Source organism: Ctenopharyngodon idella, chromosome 19 (genome assembly GCF_019924925.1).
Source record: "Ctenopharyngodon idella isolate HZGC_01 chromosome 19, HZGC01, whole genome shotgun sequence".
In the NCBI taxonomy this organism is placed as follows: domain Eukaryota; kingdom Metazoa; phylum Chordata; class Actinopteri; order Cypriniformes; family Xenocyprididae; genus Ctenopharyngodon; species Ctenopharyngodon idella.
This window is the reverse complement of record NC_067238.1, coordinates 22,462,666-22,486,868: the sequence shown is the minus strand read 5'-3', so window position 1 is coordinate 22,486,868 and position 24,203 is coordinate 22,462,666. Positions and strand designations below refer to the sequence as shown.

Genomic DNA, 24,203 nt, shown 5'->3' with positions numbered 1-24,203 from the left:
ATGAACCAGCACAGAAATTCATCTTCTATCTAAGCTGATCTTTTCAGCAGGGTTACAGGAGTTTTTTGAATACATGCATAGACAATAGTGCAGATTCAGTGTGGCTCTCTGGTCCAGGACTTGATTTGAATCACAAGCACTATTGTCTGAACTTCGGTTCCTGCATTGGTTCTTGTTTGTTTGTCTGCACTGGTGCATTGTGATTAGGTGAATTGGAGGGCGGCAGCCAAAATGCCATCTGTAAAAAGTGCGTCCGCTGCCTGACTGAATGAATGGCATGCATCTGTGTCATGTGTCATTAGTCTTGCACAAACAAGCTCTGTCTTGCACAATGCAAACTTATGCATGCACACAAACATGATTAGCTTTCGTCGCCATCAAACCTTTACTGTGCATAACGTTGTATTCACAGCCACACTCATGACTAGAGCTCAATGGAGTAGTCTGGGTTTTCTGGGTGCTTTCCTTGTTTCTTTGGGGCCACTGTGTTCAGTGTGAGACCTTGAACTATGCTGATACAGCTCAGCTGAATTCCATGAATGAAAAGAACTGAAAGTATGTGAACTAAATGTCAATCCATTCCTCAGACTGCACTCTCCACTGTTCTTTTGTTCATTTATTTATTCATTCATTCAGTCAGTCAGTAGCCCCTGCTTTTCAGGTCTGACATATTGTGAAAAAAGGAAAGTGAAAAAATCAGACATTTCTTCACTCACTTTCAGTTGACACCTTGCTACAAGTGCAAATAAAGGGATGCCTCCACTTAAGATTTCCGTGTACTTAGCAAATGAGATAGCACTATCGCAACTGCTCACAATGAATAATCACCTCGGTGTCCCCAGGGCTCAGCTGCGAATCTAACAGGAAGTGATGCATTTCCGAACAGGAAGGTAGCTTTCCCCCTAAATAGCTCTTTAGCGTCTTACTCTTTCATTCATAAATCTGACACAGACATAATGAAGAAAGGTTTGCTCATAAATCTTCTTTGGAGACAGCGATTGAGATAGCAAATGATTCACTGAAAGAAACAAAAGAGATTTTCATTTCTGATTGAGTCTTTGACATATTGTGCTCTAGTGGTGAATACAGGTCTTTTGTTCCTCAAACATGCCAATTTTTCCTTTGAAGAATGAGCTGTTTTACTGTCCAATATTATCTTCATGTGATGTATTGTTTATGAATGTAACTACTTGCACAGGCAGACAACAGTGTTTTAAACAAATACTTCCTGGAGAAAGCATTCTGTTATTTATTCACTTATACACTTCTGTTTTATGTTTACTTTAAGACTATTTAACTTATATTGTTTTACAGATAGTTCTATCCAAAGTGACTTACAATGGATTCAAAGTCTAGTACAAACCCATGATTTCCGTATTTTCTGGCCATACTGTACCAGTTACCAGAAACCCTTACAATGACACTGACAAATACGAATATAGGACTTGATTTAAGGTTAAAACATTGCTTGAAATAAGACTAAAAACCTGTAGCTGTACAATTTTCCAATATACAACGAGATCCAAAAATCTGAGACCCCTATTGAAAATTCTTCTATTGTGTTTTTTCCCTAATTCAAGCTATTTTTTTTTTATTTCAAATGATGTTATCAACATGACTAATTTAATATTTCATATTAAAGCTGCAGTCCGTAACTTTTTTCACCTACACCTCAAAACATTACATTCTTCCGTGCTGAGGAGCCGTGCCGATGCACAACCCACGTAAAGTTGATAATTCCGCAAATAACTGCAATTGCAGGTTTCAAACAGAGATGGCGACAAAGAGGCAAAATTTATGGCAGCTTTAATTTGATTAATCTGACATTTAGATCAGAACTTATGTTTTTGGTAATTAAATTAAATTTATTTGAGTTTTTTTTTTTTTTTTTTGACCCATTCGTGAACATGTCCTGAATTAAACATGCCTTGCTCTTGAACTAAGATTGTTTATCTTGATCTTCAACTAACCATATGTCACTGCAAGTAAAATTCCTCTATTTTCTTTATTTCATGTGTTTTCATCTCGTCATTAAATTAGAAGATACTGATTTGCAAATATGGTGAGCTGTAGAACTGGAGCAGTCAAGTGAGGACAGAGTTAAACTCGAGTGTCTCTTTGACCTGGGCAAAGACCCAGAACATCCTGACCCTGTATCAACCTCTCTCTCTCGCTCTCTCTCTCTCACTCACTCACTCACACACAAAGTGGGAAGTGGAATATAGCGGATGTGAGTGGAGAGAAAGGAAAGCAAGGGAGCAGGGTCAGGAATGCAGCAGCATGGGAGGCTGGGAAAAGGGGAGGCGGCTTCCAAGCACTTCCTGTGTTAGGAGGGAAGAATCCATCAACTATGAGACAGGAATCAGGGTCAGTGAGATTATAAACATACATTCATATACATACACACACATACCAACACACACATCTGACTCAGCCTTGAACGGCTGGAATGTCCAGGACGGGTGTCATTTTGAAATTGGAAGGCACAGGCAGACAGATGCTCATTATGAGAAGTCAAAGCTGATCTCACACACTCAGATGTTTCACACATGAATTTCGCTTTATATTTGAACACTTCAAATGAACCCTGACTCCTTTAACAGAACTGAGACCATCTTGGGAGGTGGTTTGAGTTTAGTTTGCTTTAAAGGTGCAATAGGTGATTCTCTACAGAAACATTTTTTATTACACTGGTTGAAAGTCTCCTCATATCCTAAGAACAATCACTATGTTAAACGGCCTATTATGTATTTTTATAAATATATATCGTCTGTGGAAGGTGTAGGACCATAAAATGTTCATCTAATTATTATATTTGGTCCGAATGAAATAATATGATGTCCTACCTGCCTGTCAAACAAACAGCAGCCACAGACCACAGATGTGCAGTATATGTTGTCCTTTTTCATACTATTACAGCGGTATGCAAAGGGACAAAAGAAAATAATCACGAGGATAGAAAGCAGCGACTGAAAAGAGCTCTTGCCATAGATATTCTTGTTATAACATGTTACGTTAAAATACCAAGCGTTACCTTATTCTCATGATGTCTGAAAATAAAACATGAAAGAAGAATTGACCGCTCATTCAGTCAAACAGACGGATAAGCTTTATTTGTAGGGCAACATTATCGTTTCAGTCTTTTTAAATGGAAGTTCCCCAAACCGGAAATGCAACCCATAATTCGAAACGCAGTAGGCTAGTCAGGAATAAGGTGGATAGAATCAAAACAAGGAGCTTATTCTGCATTCACGCCATAACTACCGTAATTAAGAGATGGCAACCCGTGACATTCTAAGCTGTTCATCCTCAGACTCAGAATTATGCGTTTCCATGTCAACAGTATCAACACTGAAATGAATCTGCAGCAGTCAGGTACAAGCTCTCTAAGTTGTTTATATTCATTATTATTGTAATGTTATGTGCTTTGAGACATGAAGTTTAACGCTGTCTCTCGTGACACTTTGCCGAGAGCAGCTGTGTGTGAGCGCGTCAAAATCCCTTTAAGATAAGTCATTTCACTTGGCGGCCATCTTTGAAACGCCTCTCGGGCATCCAAGTGCAGCTCCTATCTCTTTGAATGGGGAAACATCAAATTCTCCAAAGCTGTTTGCCAAGCTTTCGATTAAATTTCATATTTGAAATCACCAATGAAATCTGATAACAACTGTCTCATAAATTTTGTTTCTAAACGCTCGAATCATGACAAAAAAACGGTATTTTTCAAGCTGGATCAACCTGCTAGCAGGCTAATGTTAGCATTTCATAGATCCTACTGCACCTTTAAGTGTGTAGTGCGGTATGCATAGCACTACGGGTTCATTTTAGTATCACATTCACATAATTCAAATATTTTTTGGTCGTTTTGATGGCCTCCATACAAAGATTAAACTACTTAACGACACAGACGTCTCACTCCAAGACACTTATTCTAGTGTTATGGAAATATTAAAATAAAATAAATTTTAAAAAAGAACAAAAAAAAAATTTAATATTCTACTATTCAGTGTATTATTATTATTACAAAAACTATTTATATTAAAACAATATTATAAAATATATTAAGTAAACATAATAATAATAATAATAATTATTATCATTTATAAAAGTAATAAACTATAATATTCTAGTGGCTCCAAAAACAATAGTTTGTATGGAAGTAACCTTTTACAATTAAAATGAACTGAAATGAGACCTGATTCCACTGACTGAATGCACAGTTAACTCTTTTTTCACTTTTCAGTAGGCTTTTAAGGTCTTTACTGGTGTCAAGCCTATTTCTTTGACATCATACATTACTGACTTTATAAAGCAGATGATAGATTTTTACAAGCATTCAAAGCCCTGGATGTCTGAGACTGACCCCTGTGGTTCATGTAGTCCCCCAGATACTCATCTGTGTTTTCTATCTCGCTTCAGGGAAGTCCTCCACTACTTTTGGCTCAGCTGCAGGAGCCTGTGGGAATACCCAAATACCCACAATCCCTGACCAACCAGACCAGCATCGCCAGCTGCCAGTGCCAAATGTAATACATACACACACACACACAGTATCTGCCAGCCTGAAATAGACAGAAAATGAAATATACATAGAATATGATAGTGAAAGATCAACCCAAGTAGATTCTAAGTATGAACAAAGCTAATGGCGATGCCTGCCTTAGTAAGCTCCATTAATTAAAGATCTAGTTCTCTAATACAGCTACAATGCTGAGTAGATGTAAACCAGGAAGTGGAACATTAATAAGAACCTTTTGTGTGCTTGAGCATTTAACTCCATGTTGCTTCATGAGAACTGATTATGATATTGTAGAGCACTTTGGGAAAAAAAACATTTTCAGTTGTCACCAGGGTTAGTTGAATTTCTATGCTGGTTCAAGCTGGTCTGTGCTGGTAAGTGCACGGTGTTTCTCCAGTCAGTATATTGGTCTTTCTCGATCAGTAAACTTTGGCTAGATAAGCTAGTTAAGTGACCAGCATCCAAAATATAATATAAGCTGGTAAGCAGTGAGCTGCAGAATTTGTATCACAGCAATTATATCTCAGCAATATATTTCCAGCCTATAATCTTCAATCCCCTCAGAGGAGAAGGAAGGGCCTCCGTCTATCACTCGCTAACATGAACCAGACATCTCGCGCTGACCAGTCCAGGAGAAAATTGGGTTTCTCGATTATAGATCAAAGTTTAGTGAATAAAGGCGATTTAATTTGGTTAATGCCGTTGCAAGTCATATTGAATAGGAGCTTTATTCTGGTCCATTAAGCTGCTTGTGGCATGCCTGTGGACAGCTGTAACCTTGCGTAAATGCCCTCGAAAACTCCACAACAGAGCAGCCAAAAGAGTTCAGAATATTCATTATATCACAGTTGTGACACAATTTACTGCTTCCTGCTGGGTACGACTATTAATAGTTCAATGAAGAGGACAGAGGCATTTTAAATGCACACAGACACTCAAATCATACCTACACAGAGGTCATGGAGAGGGTCTTAAGAGATGTGATATTATGATGTGTGTACCATGAAATTCCAGCTAGAATCAATAAATAATAACACCCTAGACCACACACAGCACACAACAACACATGCATAAGCAGGGTGCTTACAAATATACATATATTTTATACAGTTGTGCGCAGAAGTTCACATACCCGTTGCAGAATCTGTAAATTGTGTTTATTTATTTATTTATTTATTTATTTATATTGTACTGGCTTATATGGAAAGCAGCTTTTGCCTGAGAGTAAACAATGAAATGCAAATTGTTAGATAAATATTAAAATAACAAGTAATGTCACATATTGTGACATAAACTGACATTGTGAAAGACAAATTTGCGAGAAACATGAAAAATAAAGTTGCAGTTACGTGAAATAGTAGCAGTTGTCAGATGTACTACCTTTTTAAAAGTTTGGGGTTGGTAAGATTTTTGTAATGTTTTTGAATGAAGTCTCTTATGCTCACCAAGGCTGCATTTATTTGATCAAAAATACAATAAAAATAGCAATACTGTGAAATAGTATTACAATTAAAAATAACTCTTTTCTATTTGAATATATTTTAAAATGTAATTTATTCCTGTGATGGCAAAGCGGAATTTTAAGCAGCCATTTCACCAGTCTTCAGTGTCACATGATCCTTCAGAAATCATTCCAATATGCTGATTTTCTGCTCAAGAAACACTTATTATCAATGCTGAAAACAGTTGTGCTGATTTATATTTTTTGTATATATTTTTCAAAATTGTTTGATGAATAAAAGAACAGCATTTATTTAAAATAAAAATCTTTTGAAACATTATAAATGTATTTACTGTCACTTTTGATCTATTTAATGCATCCTTGCTGAGTAAAAGTCATTAATAATTAATTTAATAATCAATAATAAAAAAAAATCTTACTGACTTTTGAAGGGTACTGTATACAGCCAAAATGATGGGAACTAAAATTGTATGTTATATAAAGCACAACTGTGAAACAAAGTCACATTGTGAGATATAAAGTCACAAGTGTCAGATTACAATTGTCAAAAGTACCGACTTCGGTACCAAGTGGGTACTGAAATTTAAAAAATGTGACACTTTGAGCGCTGTTGAGCAGATTAGTAAACGCCTCTGATTGGCCATTGTGTTCACGCGCTCATCAGATATATCTGTGATTGGCTTTAATGATCAACGCTTCAAAAACATGTTGTAAATAGTCATCAATGACGCTCTTCACAGAGAGCTTACAAAGATACACACGAGAGCATTTGAAAGCAGGCGTCTATCGCGGCTGATAGACACTTGCTTTCAAATGTTCCCACTTTCAAATTGAACCACTTCCGTGTGCTTTCAAATGCTATCGTGCGTTGATCATTGCAGCCAATCACAGACATATCCGATGAGCGCATCAACACAATGGCCAATCAGAGGTGTTTACGAATCCGCTCAACAGCGCTCAAAGCGTTACATTTTTAACATTTCAGTACCGACTTGGTACCAAAGTTGGTATTTTTGATTGACAACTCTATGTCAGATATAAAGTCAAGTGATGAGAAATAAAGCTGTAATTGTGAGAAAGTAAATTCAAACTGTACTGGTACATCCCTTTAGATGTTAATATTGTCTGTTGCTTTCTCAAACATCTTGTAGTCTTTTGTAATAGTTGTGTACATGTAACCAAATATTCACGATTGGGGGGCTCAAATGTGAAAGTTGAAGAACTGGTCATTGAAAAGCCCATATTGTTTGAGCACTAGACTGCATGTCTATAGTGGTTACGGCCCTGAGTCCCTGAAGTGTCCTGAATGGCAGAGCTGGATCTAAACATTATTGAGCGATTGTTTGGGAGAATTTGAAAAGTGCAGAGAATTCTGGGAAACCAACGAACTTACAAGACCTGAAGGATTTTTGTCAACTGTGGGGAGCTTCACTGCTTAATACACATACATGAGTCGTGACCTTCACAAAAGACTACAAACAGTCAAGAAACTATTAAACAATACTTTGTGTAAATTATTTGTCAGTTAATATTGAGGGGAATACACTGCAATATAGGCTGCGTTATGAAAAATAGCTTCATCAGCTTCTTTCAGGGATATGTTCATTTATGAACACATCTATATAGGCTCTATGCTTAAGGACACACACAGTATTCACTTAGTTTCTGTCCTTGTCTCTTGTCTGGACGTGAACGCACACACGCATGTGGCGATTAGATTCAGAGACAGTGTCAGAGACCCTGAGTTTGATAAATGAGGAACACAGTTCTCAGTTCCTGTAGGGTAAACAGGATAGAAAACTACAGGTTCAGCCCTCTCAGCTGGGGAGTAGTCAGGGTCATCTAGAGCCTGACCTCACATACATACACAACGGTCCTCTCACATCTGCAAATGTTAAATAATGTCTGACAGGCCTTCATCTGCACATATAATATGCTTCTTAAGTGCATGAGTGAATTATTGAAGGCTTTATTTTTGCAGTTTGATCTGCTGCATATGCCTCTCTCTCTCTCTCTCTCGCTCTCATTCTTTCACTATCTCTGTTACAGAACAGGATTGGGTTTCCTAATTACATTTCATCAGAATTGTTCCTCTGGCCAGTCAAATAGAGCAGGTTTTTTTTTCACACCCTTTTGAATGCATACACACACACACAGAAAAGTTGGGTTTCCATGTTTTATGTGGACTTTCCATAGACACAATGATTTTTATACTGTACAAACTATATATTTTATCCCTTAACCTTAAACATACCCTTAACCCTACCCATCAAAGAAAACGTTCTGCATTTTAACTTCTTTTATTAAACATCACTTAGTATGATTTATAGTATAAGCTTTTTTTCCACACACACACACACACACACACACACACTTTTTAAACTTTATAAACTATAATATAAAATTGTGTTCTACACTATAAATTGTGTTCATCTGAAAGAAGATAGTCATATACACCTAGGATGGCTTGAGGGTGAGTAAATCATGTGATAATTTTCATTTTGGGTGAACTATCCCTTTAAGTCAAAAACGTCTGAAGGTCATTGTCGGCCTATAACGCAGTTACACTGCAGGTCTTGATCCCAATCCAATTTGTTGACTATATCTGATATTTTTTGACGACCTGCTTACATCTTCTTTTAAAAGTGACCCATATCCGCTATCTGCAAAAAAGCTGGCTGGAAAAGCTTAGGCTGAAAAGGAAGTAAAAATGGCACGATTTGCAATGGACACAGATGAAATGATAATGCAAGCACCATCTTTTAGGGTCAGCAAAAAATTGGTCTCTTAAGTGGGTTGAGTCTTCGTCCTCCATTGTGCCAATGAAAAGAGTCATGTGATAGCAGCTGGTGTCCACTTGAGTTGACTTCATTTGCCACTGTCACTTTTTCAATGACGTACGACTCACATTGATACTTACATGGCAGAAGCAAATGCACATATCCGATTCATATCAGATTTATTTACACATATGAATGAGGCCTGAAAGAACCTATCGGAATCCAAGTGCTTATTTCCTGCTTACATGTTCGTGTGTCATATCCGATCTGTGCCACATGGGAGGAAAAATTCGGAACTGGGTCACTTGAACCATGCAATGTAAATTTAGCCTTAGATAGAAAAGATTATTGCAACATTTGCAAACAAATGATGCTTAAGCTTTTCTTAGAATTAACTTTTCTAAGCTTTCATCTGTCTGTTTATACTATATTTTTATTGCTTTTTGTACTACTGTATTATGGGATCAAGCAAATTATCATTTTGGATTATTATCACTGTGTTTCTATGGATAGGCAATATTTATTTTATTTTTATGATGATGATGATGATGATGATAACGATTACAGTTTACAATCGCCAGGACACATTTCCCAATACTTTTTCAAAACTCTTCACACAGTTCTCCTAACCAACTTTCATCTTGGCATGTCAGCAATGGGTGGTTGCAGGAAAACCCAAGAAACAGTCTTTAACCCTTTCAAGCATGAGTTTAAAATATTCTAACCTGACCCCCTAGAGTGATTTTTTTTAAGGTGACCGTTATTTTTGAACGTTTGCCCTTATTGTTTCATGGCGACGCGTCTTGCGTGTCACGTGCGCTGAACGCAGCCACAATAACACTGTATGACAGATGGATCGCTATTATTTTGTTTTACCTTTTTTTATTTAAAATATTCACAAACTTGCTTACCATGTCATCTGATAGGCTATTCCGATTCTCAAATATGTGTAAGTGAGTGTGTTTTGTCGTTTAAAAACCTTTATAAATGATCTTTATCTTGATCTATAACGCGAGATGGGCGCCGCCATCTTAGTTTGCCCCGCAGTCCTGTCATTAGGATTTACAGCACGTGAATTCATCAGTTTCTCATGAAATATATGCAAGTAAGTGGCTGGTGAAGTGGAAGAATAATAGAGTAAACTTTATAGTTACTTAGGCCCATTATGTGTGTCTGATATGAATAAATGTCGGCAATTTATAATTGAATGGATTGTTATTGCTGCTTCCTCTGATGTCTGACATCAGTGTGTATTTTATAAACTCTAAATGTATTGTTTTACTGGTGCTTATGCGTATTCAAATGTCTGAAACCTTAAAAGAAACATTATGTGGCTGAAAACACTGCATAGCTGTGATATATGACAAGAGCTGAGCGCGTCCGTCTCGCAGCCAAAGCGCGAAAGCACAGTTTGAATCTGGCAGTTATGTGACGTCGCTGAACGTTCTAAATCCCATATGTGGGACTGTAAGGGGAGAGCGGGGTTACAACCTAACGCTTTTTGACTTTCTCAGTTTGTGTAAATCTGCTTAGGGTTCAGGGAATTTCTTTTGTTCCACATTAATTTCACACATGTCTGGTACAAATATGTGACTTTGTTTCATTAATACAGTGTATACTTTTTTCTTTATTTACCCCGAAAGAAGGGAAGTGAAATGTGACAACATGCCCCATAGGTGGGGCACATTGTAACATGTGATGGGGCACGTTGTAACACGACCATATGACAGCTAAAAATTTTTAACCTGGTTAGTGTCTTCTGATAGTTAGTGAAGCATTAAAGAACTACCCAAACTGCTAAACAAGAGATCGGAGATTAAAATAATATCAGATTTGTCTAATTTTAAATAAAAACAAAAAATATAGACGAAAAATTAGCTTAAGTACGAAATTTACTTTTGCTATTGTTAAATAAATGTTCAGTGAAATCTTCCAAAGATATTTGAATTTTGGCACATTTTTTTTCTCTATATATTGTTGATATGGCAACTAGTAAATACGCTAAGTTTCTTCACGCTAGCATGTGTGAAACTATTTAAACCACATGTGTTACAACTAACCCCGTATTAGTTTGTGCCCCGCGCTCCCTTACACCCAGGGGCACTGAAATAAAAATCCCATATGTGGGACCATACTGCTCAAAGGGTTAATCATTAAATCCAACAGGAAATAATACACAACCACGTAAATGCAAACAACATGTACAACACCAAACAAAAAAACTAAGAGAACACAGGGCTTAAACACACAAGGGAGGCTAATCAATGTAACAGTGAACAGGTGAGTAACTCAAATCAGTAACCATAGAAACAGACTAGTGGTGGAAAAATGGGAACAAAGGAAACAGGTACAGGAACTAGAACTAAACCAAAACATGTCACAGCACAGCAGTTGTGCTCACTGTGTGAAGAGTTTTAAAAAAGTGGCTTAAATATCGACAAATCTGTTGTAGCAATTGTACACTGTAATATAACTGTACGTGGTAGTACCCCACAAATAATAATATTAGAATAATTTCTGAAGGATCATGTGACACTGAAGACTGGTGTATAATGATGCTGAAAATTCAGCTTTGCCATTACATAAATAAATTACATTTTAAAATATATTCAAATAGAAAACAGTTATTATAATTATAGTAATATTATTTCACAATATTCCTGTTTTTATTTTTTTTTTTAGCCTTGGTAAGAGACATATTTTAAAAAATTAAAAAGTCTTAATGACCCTAAATTTTGGAATGTTATGCAGAATATAAGCAGTACATACAAATGCAATAGATGTGAAGATGTGAATAATTTTGAACTCTGCTCTTGTATATAGAATAGAACACATAAACATATTCATACAGTAGTAGCTTCTGTCATTTTGCTGCTTGTTCCAAAGCCAGCGTGAAACATTATTTTCCGGCTGTGCATGATTCCCAAGATCTCAAACACACTGGCCTTTTGTTAGACATTAAAACACATGCACACTCAGTGTATGTACAGTATGTTATGTATGTGTGTGTGTAAAATGATAAGTGATAGTGGCACAGGAAGAAGAAAGCAAATGCTTTTCAGTGTTTTGTAGAGTGTCTTTGTTTATACAGAGAAAGAAATTGAAAACGTTGCTAATCAGTTTGTGTAAATGTGTGTGTGTGTGTTTGTGTGTGTGTGTTAGACAGACTTGGACAGATGGGGCCAGTGCAGCTGTCGGCTGGTCAGCGCAAGACGTACTGAAACAAAAGAGAACCACAGTTATTCTGTCCTCTCCACATTACACCATTACATCCACCAAAGTTTACCACTCATTCCTCAACCAACCAAACAGCACAACTTATCTATAAAGTAAACATGACAATGCACAAACTTATGAACACAGAGCGACATATGTGGATATGCATGTGTGTGTGTGTGTGTGTGTGTGTGTATGCTCTTTTGGCAAAGCGAGTGATTAGTTTACAGTGGCTGGAGCACAGAGGAGAAGGTCATCCATCATTCCCCAGACAAAAGTGTCAAGTACGCTGCACAACAAGAGAAAGAGAGAGTGAGGGATAGAGAGAATGAATGAGAGAGAGAGAGAGAGAGAGTAATAAAGGATTATGAAACATAAGGGCAGACAGATGGAAATGTGAATGATGGATGTCGAGAAAACAAGAGAAGGAGAGATGTTCCTGAGTTAGCAAAGAAATACATATGAATGAGGAAAGACTAGAGAAGGAAAGATAGAGAGAAGGCAGAGAGGAGGAATACACTCAGCTCAGTCTCGGAGGAGACGAGTGAGAGAGGGCCGAACGAATAATTTAAACGATAATGACATGAAGTTGGGTGAGGTACAGGGAAAAGTGGAATGAGGGAAGTAAAAAAAAAGAAAAGAAAAAAGCAATAGGTGTTTTTTCAACTTTAGGCACTTTAATGTCCCAGGGGTGGATTTTTATTAAAACTAACAGATTTCAACTTTTTTTTTTCTATTTTCGGTTTATGAAACTCACATTAAAACTGTCTTGGAAACTTTTTACTAAGCCTTTATTATTTATTTTTGTGCCTTTTATATATAGATTTTATTGTTTTACCCTTGTTCCAGACTGTGTAATCGAAAAATATGAAGATCTACCTAAATAATAAAATAAAATAAAATAAAACAAAATAATAAAATAAAATGAAATAAATAAAATAAAATAAAATAACAAAATGTAATAAAATAACATTTTAAAGTAAATATTGTTGGATATTTTTATTATTAATATTTTTGGCTCTATTGATAAATTGCTTTTGTTATGAGTCACTTTGGATAAAAGCACCTTCTATATTTGCATAAATGTGAAATAATAATAATAATAATAATAATAATAATAATAGTACCAAGACAACAGTGCCAGAGAAAAGCTTGAGATAAACTATATCTCAAGCTTATATATATATATATATATATATATATATATACACACTGTGTGTGTGTGTGTGTGTGTGTGTGTGTGTGTGTGTGTGTGTGTGTGTGACCCTGGACCACAAAGCCAGTCATAAGGGTCAATTTTTTGAATTTGAGATTTATACATCATCTGAAAGCTGAATAAATAAGCCTTCCATTGACATATGGTTTAATAGAATATGACAATATTTGTCCTGACTTACAACTATTTGAAATATGGAATCTGACGGTGCAAAAAAAAAAAAAAAAAAAAATTGAGAAAATCGCCTTTAAAGTTGTCCAATGAAGTCCTTAGCAATGCATGTCCACTCACAATTTTTTTTGTTGATATATTTACAGTAGAAAATTTACAAAATATCTTCATGGAACATGATCTTTACTTAATATCCTAATGATTTTTGGCATAAAAGAAAAATCTATAATTTTGACCCATACAATGTATTGTTGGCTGTTGCTACAAATAAATACACCTGTGCGACTTCAGACTGGTTTTGTGGTCCAGGGTCACATATAGGAATTTGGAGGCCAAATCATTCTTGAACAATGTGTGCAGTGTGGCAGGGTGCGTTATCCTGCTGAAAGAGTTCACTTCTATCAGGGAACACCATTGTCATGAAGGGGTGTACCTGGTAGGTGGCACGTGTCAAATGTATGTATGAATTGCCAGACCCAGGGTTTCCCAGCAGAACATTGCCCAGAGCATCACACTCCCTCCACCGGCTTTTCGTCCCACAGTGCATCCTGGTGCCATTACTTCCCAAGGTAAACGGCGTACATGTGACTCATCGGACCAGGCAACCTTCTTCCACTGCTCCAAAGTTCAGTTCCTATGCTCGCGTCCCCATTGTAGGCACTTTTAACAGTAGACAGGGGTCATCATAGGCATTCTGAGTGGTCTGCAGCTACGCAGCTGAGTGCGATGCACAGTGTCTTGTGACACATTCCTTCCATAACTATCATTAAAATTTTGTGTCTTGTGTCACAGTAGACCTTCTGTCGGCTCGGACAAGACAGGATGGCCTTCGTTGTACTTGTGCATCAATGAGCCTTGGGTGCCCAACACCCTGTCGCCGGTTTGTGGTTTGTCCCTCCTCGGACCAGTGTCGGTAAATTCTCACCACTGCTGAGCAGGAGCAACACACAAGCCTTGCCGTTTCAGAGATACTCTGACTCAGTTGCCTTGCCAAACAATTAGGCCCTTTTCAAAGTTGCTCAGATCTTAATTCCTGCCCATTTCTCCTGCATCCAAACACTTTGATTACGAGAACTGATTGTTTGTTTACCATCTAATCTACTCAGACCTTAATATGTGGCCTTGTGAGGAGATGATCAACGATATTCGCTTCACCTCTGCCTGGCCATAATGTTTTGGCTCATAATGTCAAGCTACACAACACTGTGAACATAAAAATGTGATTTTGCATCATTTCCAATCAAGCAGCAATTTTGTCAAATTATGCAAAAAGCATACAATCTGTGTAAACAAGAAGCTGCGACTTCAGTATTGTGATGCATTTCTGAGTATAACGGAATATTGAATGAGAAAAAAATAGAGGACTTGATTTTAGTGCACCTCTTCTTTATCTCTAGCATCAGAGAAAGAATACCATTCCGGAAGGGAAGCAAATTTTTAGATTTTGACTAATGATTAGACAAAACAATTTTTTAGGTATCTTAACTACACAATTATAGTCTACATGAAATCAAAATTGACCCTACTGACTTTATAGTCTTGTAATAAACAAATAGTCTTAAAAAACTTACATAGACTATTTGTTTATTAAAACTTACATAGACTAGATAAAAAACTTACATAGACTATTTGTTTATTACAAGACTATAAAGTCAGTAGGGTCAATTTTGATTTCATGTAGACTATAATTATGTGTAGTTAAGATACCTAAAAAATGTACAGCCGTAGAAAGACCAAATAGTCTACCATTCTTGTTCCAAAAATGTTTAAAATGTCATTTCCACCACATAATTCTGTTAAACACAATATATTGTTTGAGATGGATGATGGAAATGACATTGTTGGACGTTGAAAAATGTGTTCTAAAGGATTTTATTTTCTAAAAGTCCACAGGGCCGAGTGGCCATTCTGTAATAAAAGAAAGAAAGAAAAAAAAAAGAGGGGAAGTTGATTGGAGGAAGGCTGGGCTGGCCAGCAGCGGGTGGTCGGATAGACGGGGCATTAACCCGGCAGAGCCGGTCTGCCAACCAAACCCTCCATCACAGCTGTCCTGCCTGGCACCATGCCACACTGAGAGGAGGAGACAGAAACAAGGGAAAGAGCGTGAAAACGAGAGAACAAGAAGAACAAGAGTAGGAGAAACATTATGCTATTGTTGGTCATTGTATCACGTGGGGCAAGGCACTGGAGAAAGAACAGCAGCTAATCTTTCCAAGCATATGGACGCTAGCAGGACAGACAGAGGGACACAGTTAGAATAAAAGAGAGCTCGATAGAGAAAAAGAGAGATGAGAGAGAGAGAAAACAACAGATAGCTTCAAATCTGGGCAGCTGGTCAGTGAGTCTGGGGTGAATATGTTTACTCAAATACAAAATGGGCTTTTAGGGCGATGACAATAGGGCAGGAGTCTAGCCATTAAACACTCTGGGATAATCCGTATTGACTGAACGCTACCAGAGAAACCTAACTGAGTGGCACAAGGCGCTTATACATTTAATGAGTGATCTTATTACACACACACACACACACACACACACAGGCAGGAAGGGTGGATGTCAGGGGTCTTTGACATGACCTTAAACACACGTCGAACCCTGCATGAAAACAGGATTGTTACTATTTCTCAAACTTTTATTAAAAATAAAAACTAAACCATTAGCTCCATTTATGCAGCTTGTTGAGGTGCCGTACTCTAAGCAATCAGACTTATGATTATTTTTTGCCAGATAAATGACGAAATAGGATGCTTAGCAACACTGTAGTAGCCACCAAGAACAACTTAAACTGCACAGCGACATGCTAAGAATGCCTCAAAACTGCTTATCTAAAAAGCGCCCCCTAGAAATCACCGCCAACGCCCTCACCCTCGAAGGTAGCAACACCCTGGCAACCACCCACAACCAGTGTTTTTATTGTTAACTAAAACCATTTTCGTTTGAACTAAATCTTAAATTAAATACAAATATTAGATGAAAAACTTCAAAAACTTAAAAGAAAATTAGAAATTAGTTGACTAAAATTACTAAAACTAAAACTGAAATTAAAGTAAATTAAGGAAAATTTAGATATTAAAAAATAAAAATTACAAAAGCACATAAATTATTAAAACTTAAATTAAAATGAAAATAAACTGAAAATATCAAAATAAAAGCTAATTCAAAATGGGAATAAATACTGTGATACTATATAAAAAATATTAAAATAGCACTGCTCAAAACGCATGTCCTGATTTTGCAGAGTTAGACGCATTCCTGGGTCAACATATTTTGGAACATTCCTGTCCAAAAATGTAATCTTAACCATATCCTTACCACTAAACCTAACCCTACCCATAAGTTATCCCTAAAATCAGAGGGAAATGATAGGGTGAATAACGCTGATGTAGAAGCACTAACCCTGGTTGTAAGCCTAAACTTGAAATAAACTGTAAACTTTTCCCTCAAATCTGATTGGTTGATTGGAATGTTGTTCAAGGATCAACAAAGATGTTGATCCAGGAACACATTGCACTTGGTGAAATCTGGTTCTGCACTCAAGTCAAAACACCCTAGAAACCGCATAGCAACATGCTGAAACCTCCCACAACAACCTAGAAACCACATAACAATAAGCTAAAACTAGGTTTTTCATAGAAACAATCCTGGCAACAACCCACAACACCCTAGCAACCACATAGGAGGCTAAAATCACCTTAGGACTCCAGCAATCGCAAAGCAAGCACTGGCAACCAACCACAACACCATAGAAACAGCATAGTAATGCCCTGGCAACCACATAGCAATATTCTAAAACCTCACAGAACTAGCATCTTCATAGCAACACCCTGGCAACCACCCACAACCCCCTAGCAAAAGCATACAGCCACAAGTATTCCCCCATCTGATCTACTATACATCAGCTATACCACAATGCATCAATGAATCACTTCCATTGCTCAGAGCTCTGAAGTGACTCTTGACTTCTCCCTGATTAATATGCGTCTGGAGTAACAAACGCATAAACACGCGTGCTCACTGTGACCGTTCTGACTCCCTGTTGTTTTTCTGTTGTCACTGTTTGTTTGCCTCTTTTTACTCCTTTAGTTTTTGCAAACCAAAGCCCCATCTGCTGGATCATCAACACGCTTGAGTATTTTAATTCACATCTTCAGATACCATCTGCCGGCCACCCTCTTCCCCTCACACACACACACACGATCACACACATACACACACCCTAAATATGATCTCACCCCAGCGAACATCACCTGTCTCCTCTGTTTAGGGTTGGATACTTGTTACACTCTAACATCTGCCACTCTCTAAACTGCAGCTCTCACTGCAACCCTCTGACGTCAAACCACCCAGCCCTGAATTCAGCAAAAACTTCTTTAGCAACTCTTCATTATCAGTGTACATTACTTTTTCAGCCAGTTGTTTTGTAAATGTCTTTCTCTCTTTGCTTCTAGCTCTGTCTAAATTTGCTTGTTGGTATTTTAGTGACAAGGCAACTTGTTTTATACCAAAGAAAAAAAAAAAAAAAGTTTAAGTAAAGCCCAACAATTAACATGATTTCACCAAAATGTCATCCTTGTTGATCCTGGAGCAACATTCCAATCAACCAATCAGATTTGAGAGGCAGCTTTTTAGTGAATGTCAAGTTTAGGCTTACAACAAGGGTTCTACACCATTCTTATTCAGCAATAATTTTCCTCTGATTTTAGGGATAAATTATGGCTAGGGTTAGGTTTAGGGGTAGAGATAGGGTTAGGACTATGTTTTAGGACAGGATTTTTTATTTTTTTATTTTTTTAAGGATGTCTTACTTGGAAAATCACAGCCACCAAAGCCGTCATTTAAACCAGAATATATAGCTACTTACCATGTTACAAAATTTTTATAGCACTTTTCTCAGTACATATAGTTACCAGTATTATTTTAGTATTATTTATATACTATTATATATGTATTACTATAATAGTGTATAAATATTAACTATTAAAGTAGATAATATTAATATAATACTTATTAATATACTAAGCTTTTACTGTAATAATTTCAGTTTGATTTTATTATTAATTGTAGTAATTTTGATATGTACCTATATTTTAGGTTATTTTGATACATTGTTTCATTTATTTTGATATATTAGGTTTCAATTATTTTTATTTCAGTTTTAGTTTTAGCTTTTGTTTATTTAGTAATTTTAGCGCTTCAACTTAAATTTATTTTATTTAGATGCCATGTTGCCAAATTTATAATTTCAGTGTTTAAGTTTGGTAACACTTAATTTTACAGTGCCCTGTTACACGTTACATGTAGTTATTACAGTAATAACTACAATTATGCATAATTATATACAACTAACTCTAACTCAAACTCTAATCCTAACCCTTTAGAAAGTACATGTAGTTAATTAATATTACTCAGTACGTACATGTATAATTATAGTAACAAGGACACCTTAAAATAAAGTGTAACCTTAAAAGGAACACTCCACTTTTTTTGAAAATAGGCACATTTTCCAACTCCCCTAGAGTTAAACAGTTGAGTTTTACCGTTTTCGAATCCATTCAACCGATCTTCGGGTCTGGCGGTAGTACTTTTAGCATAGCTTAGCATAGTTCATTGAATCTGATTAGACCATTAGCATCTCGCTCAAAAATGACCAAAGAGTTTCGTCATTTTTCCTATTTAAAACTTGACTCTTCTGTAGTTACATCGTGTATACTAAGACCGACGGAAAATGAAAAGTTGCGATTTTCTAGGCTGATATGTCTAGGAACTATACTCATTCTGGCGTAATAATCAAGGAACTTTGCTGCCGTACCATGGGTGCAGCAGGCGCAATGATATTTTCCGTCGGTCTTAGTACACAATGTAACTACAGAAGAGTCAAGTTTTAAATAGGAAAAATATCTAAACTCTTTGGTCATTTCTGAGCGAAATGCTAACGGTCTAATCAGATTCAATGAACAATGCTAAGCTATGCTAAAAGTGGTACCGCCAGACACGGAGATCTGAATGGATTTGAATGGATTTGAAAATGGTAAAACTCAACTGTTTAACTCCAGGGGAGTTGGAAAATGAGCCTATTTTGAAAAAAAGGTGGAGCGTTCCTTTAAGTTTTTCATCTAATGTTTATATTTTGTTTTATTTCAGCTTTATTGCAATTTAAAAAAAAAATAAGTTTTTAATCGTTTTAGTTAACTGTAACAACCCTGATTGTGACAAAGCAGCTTCACACCATTTGCTCATCTTTTTAAAAAAAAGAAGAAATCGCATCAAAAAAAGAAATCACATTTTAAATTGCAATTGTGCAGCACATTTTGGGCACGTTTCAACTGGTCAGGCTGGGAGACCAGCTGGCCACCCAGCTAAACCAGTTAAACACCAGTTTGACCATGCAGGCCTCGAATCCAGGTAGACAAGCTAAAGACCAGTAAGAGCAGTAAACCAGCTTAAACTGATTCAGACTGTTTTTGTTTTTTGTTTTTTTCCCAACATGGATGCGTAGTCTGAGACATAATAACCCAAACCCAAAGTTAAACCACTTGGTTAAATGTCAAGAAATACGATGCCCCTGAAGACAAATGGGCTGGGATGGAATTTTGACCTGTCGATTAGCGTAACATGCTAGCTCTGCTACAGAGCAGCATTCATAGACTCAATTAGCCATCTCTGCCCAGCCGCTACCCTCAGGTACCATAATCATATCAGCCTGACAGGATTTCATTAAGAATCAATCTACTGGAGAACAAGGGACAAAAACACCCTAAACCGCATCCAGCGAGCTCTCACGGGCACTGTCTGGAACGGCTTACGCTAACGGTGCTGCAGACACTATACAACCCTCCACTGACTGCCTGTCAGAGTGAATACGAGGATATAAAAGTTGGTCAGCCGTACTTTGGTAAGTGCGGAGAAGGCGACGTGGGTTTATGCGGTGCGACGTGCTGTTATTACTGCTGATTTTATAGCAGTCATTATGCAACGCTCTCTCTCTCGCTCGGTCCTGGCTAATAATGAGAGTCATTACAGTTCAGCTACACACTCCATTTGGATCTCATAACTACTAAAGTCCCTGATTATACTGAGCAACACATAATGAAAGAGAGGAAAGAGGGGCATTTTTGAGGATGAGCTCTTGTCAAAGCCTTGTGAATGTAACCTGAGGCTCAGGGCCTGCAGCACTTGGCATTTGTAGAGGAGAGAAACCACACACACACACACACACACACACACACACACACACACACACACACACACACGTCTCTTAGCCATCTGGAGCATGAGCTGTGACCCAGCTTTCACTCAGCAAGGAGGCCACTACACGCACAGTCACACATGCACATATGTGCCACCACTTTCTTTGCTTTTCTTTCTTTTCTAATGTTTCTCTCTCTTCCTTTTCCCATTTCCTTTCCCATCTATCACACTCCCTCATTTGCCCGCCCCTCTCCCCATCTCCTCCTCTCTCACAGATAGACTGATCAGAACCCGAGGCGGGGAGATGGAGAAGGGAGCAGCGAGACAGAGGGATGGAGAAGGTGATCTTGCGTATCGCTTACATCTGGGAGCGGAACAATGACAGCTGCTGATGTCAAACAGGTGCTGAGCTTCAGGCCTGCAGGGAGGGAGGAGGGTGTGTCCGCAACCCACACACACTTACACTTAGAGACACTCAAATACAAGTCAAATGTGTGCAACTTCGAAAATTGGAAGACAAAATCCAACAAGGAATGCAAATTATGCTGTGGCCCAATAGAGTGTTAAGCTTGAGAAAGACAACGATGAGAAAGTTGTTTGGGTTTGTGGCTTTAATCGGGAACTAAGCTGACTAAATCAGGCCGGCAAAGGTTCAGCAGTGGCAAGGAAGTGTAATTTAAATGCAACGGGGAAAGTGTTTTAAGGGATTGACACTAAATGGCTATGTATAGAGGACCCAGAGGAAAGTTTTTGCTCAAAGTTTTCGCTGCAGCTCAAGAGGTTCTCGGTTATGTTTTATTTATGCATCAACCTTCTCAGAGGTTTCTCCAAAAATGCATGTAAATGAGACATTTGTTGAGATATAGTAAGTGTATAGAATAAAGAAATTAATTAGGATAGTATAGCTCAGATTATTTTTAAGAATTTAATTACTTAAAAGGAAAAAGTCTTTTAGTTAAAACATTAAACAAATAAAATAATGACTTTTACATAAAATATTTGAAAATAAGAATACTTTAAAATACTTAAGAATACTTATATATAATATTACCATTAAAAATAAAAGCAATTTAAAAAAAAAAATCTCACTTTATGTAAAAATGGTTTATGATAAGTTTCAAAGAAGAAATCTGACATTCTGTTAAAAAACAGTTAAAAATAAAAAGTTAAAAAATATATAATTTTTGACTTTTACTGTGAAATTTTTTTTAAAAGGAATCTCTGACTTTTTACTGTAAAAATCACTGTAAAGGCAACTGTAAAAATAATTTTAATTAAAGCTGCAAGCAGCGATAATAAAAGCCACCGCCACCCGGTGGCTTTAGGAAAACAGAGCACGGTGGGCAATATGCATTTAAGTATATAAATATAGGAGGACTACGTCAGTCATTTGTATTTACCACACTTCCTGCTACCAGCTGGTGGCGCTATGACTATAACTACATTTTGGCATGTAGATGTCTTATCTTATCATCACTTATCAAACATGTGAAGTTTGAGGCAGATTGGACATTGTATGCTTGAGTTACAACAACTTCATGACGATAAAAGCATGCTTTAGCACTCAGCTAAGTGTAGCTAGAATGTTTTAGAATGTTTGTAGCATGTTTAGCACTCAATTGCATATTTTAGTATGTTGCTAGTAGTGTATCACAGTGTTAAACACGTCACTTCCTGTTGCCAGTGGGTGGCGCTATTACTATAACTGAATATTGTCATGTAGATGTGTTCAGAGCAGGACTCTTCTCAAACATGTGAAGTTTGGGGCAGATTGGACATTGTATGCCTCAGTTACAACAACTTCCTGTTTTGCTAATCGCATACATTAGCACTTAGCCAAGTGTTGCATGATTTAACGTGTTTCTAGCATGTTTAGAACTTCATGGCATATTTAAATGTGTTTCAGGGAGTGAATTACAGTGTAAAGCATGCTATTTCCTGTTTCCAGCAGGTGGCGCTATGACTAACTAACTATTGGCATGTAGATGTCTTCAGGCCAGGACTCTTATCACACATGTGAAGTTTGGTGAAGGTTAGACATTGTATGCCTGAGTTACAACAACTTTCTGTTTCATGCCGAAACATTAAACTTTGTCAGGCAGCCACGGACACACCCTTCAGTGAAAAGTCAAGATCTTCGCAATTTAACGTCGCTAAGGCCTTTAGATTAGACTGACCAAATATGATGTTGATCTGATTAAAGCTCTAGGAGGAGTTTGTTAAAGTAGAACGTCTGGAAATGGCAAAAATTCTAAATATCTCACTTCCTGTTGGGTTTTCAGATTTTACTCCTAGGGTTTTTTTTTTTTTGTAGGTATTGGGCTATTACATGTGTCTACCGAATTTCATACTTGTACATGAAACGTAGAGCGAATCGCGCTTAATTGAAATTTTGTAGGTGGCGCTATTGAACCATTTTGCCACACCTAATTCTGAAACCCATATCAGACGCAAATTTTCACCACTTCTGATGCGTGTGCAAAGTTTCATGAGTTTGAGCATGTTTAGGCCCTTAAAAATGCAATTCATTTTGGAGTAGAAGAATAATTGACTGAGCAATTACAATAAGTTTAAAATATCTGACTTTATAGTAGGTAAAAAAAACCCCTGACTTTTAAGGCCCCGATATCAGCCTTTTTACTGAGTAAACGATGAGCGCCACCATGAGGAATTCCAGCTTCTTTGGATGCTATCCTGTTCCATCGGAACACATTGTCAAAGCGGGCTAAAAAGAGCATCTGAATGAACTAAACAGAAACTTTTTGAACATTACTAAAAATATAAAAATGTGCACAGGGTTAAGCTGTGCTGTTGTTGGTTGCTACATAACAGCAATAAACTGAAGAAATTCTCGGAAAGTACGTGTTTTGAGCATCAGCGAATCTGAAGAGAATGGCTTGCAGCACTTAAAGGGGTGGTTCATTGCGATTTCACTTTTTTAACTTTAGTTAGTGTGTAATGTTGCTACTTGAGCATAAACAGTATCTGCAAAGTTACAGCGCTAAAAGTTCAATGCAAACAGAGATATTGTCTTTTAAAGTTATGGCAGTTTAATGCCTACGGGTTGGTGACATCATAAACCCTGCAATTAACATAAACCCTGCCCACGGGAACACGCAACAAAGTGGGCGAGGCCATGTTGCGTGGCATTATGGAAGCTGAAGAGTTGTCTACACTCCGTCAAAAGATAATAGAACCCATTATAATCAGTGATGCTGTCTACACTATATGCGGCGCGGAAGACAGCTTCCAGAATCTACATGAGGTCAGTGCTGGATTTGCACCAAGGCTATTACGGAAAGATGAAGCAGTTCCCACTTTAAAAGCAGAAGCTGCTGTTTATGGGCCCCTAACTGTAAGTACATTTTATTGTTTGTACGTCTTTTAAATGTATTATGTTTCTATTTTTTGGTTGCATCAAGGACGTAAACAAAGACCAACACGTTTTTGCTTCGCTAGCCAGTTAGCTAAATTCTATTGCATACTTCTCCAACAAACAGCAACAAACTTCTATGTTCATAGACAAACAGTTGTTCATGCTATAAATTAAATGATACCTTTACAAAAATGCTACTACTCAGTCATGTAAACAGCAGTAATATTTACAAGTGACAGCATATCTAAACACTTTGACACAAGTACAAAAGGAAA

General features: G+C 37.2%; 1 long non-coding RNA gene across 1 annotated transcript in view; it reads right to left on the bottom strand.

Moving 5' to 3' along the window:
- Positions 1–11,557: 11,557 nt before the first annotated feature.
- LOC127500822 (uncharacterized) overlaps positions 11,558–24,203 on the bottom strand; it is a 99,706-nt gene continuing 87,060 nt past the window's right edge. The window contains exon 3 of the long non-coding RNA XR_007926436.1: positions 11,558–11,978. This is a non-coding gene — a long non-coding RNA (uncharacterized LOC127500822). The remainder of the gene's footprint in view (positions 11,979–24,203) is intronic.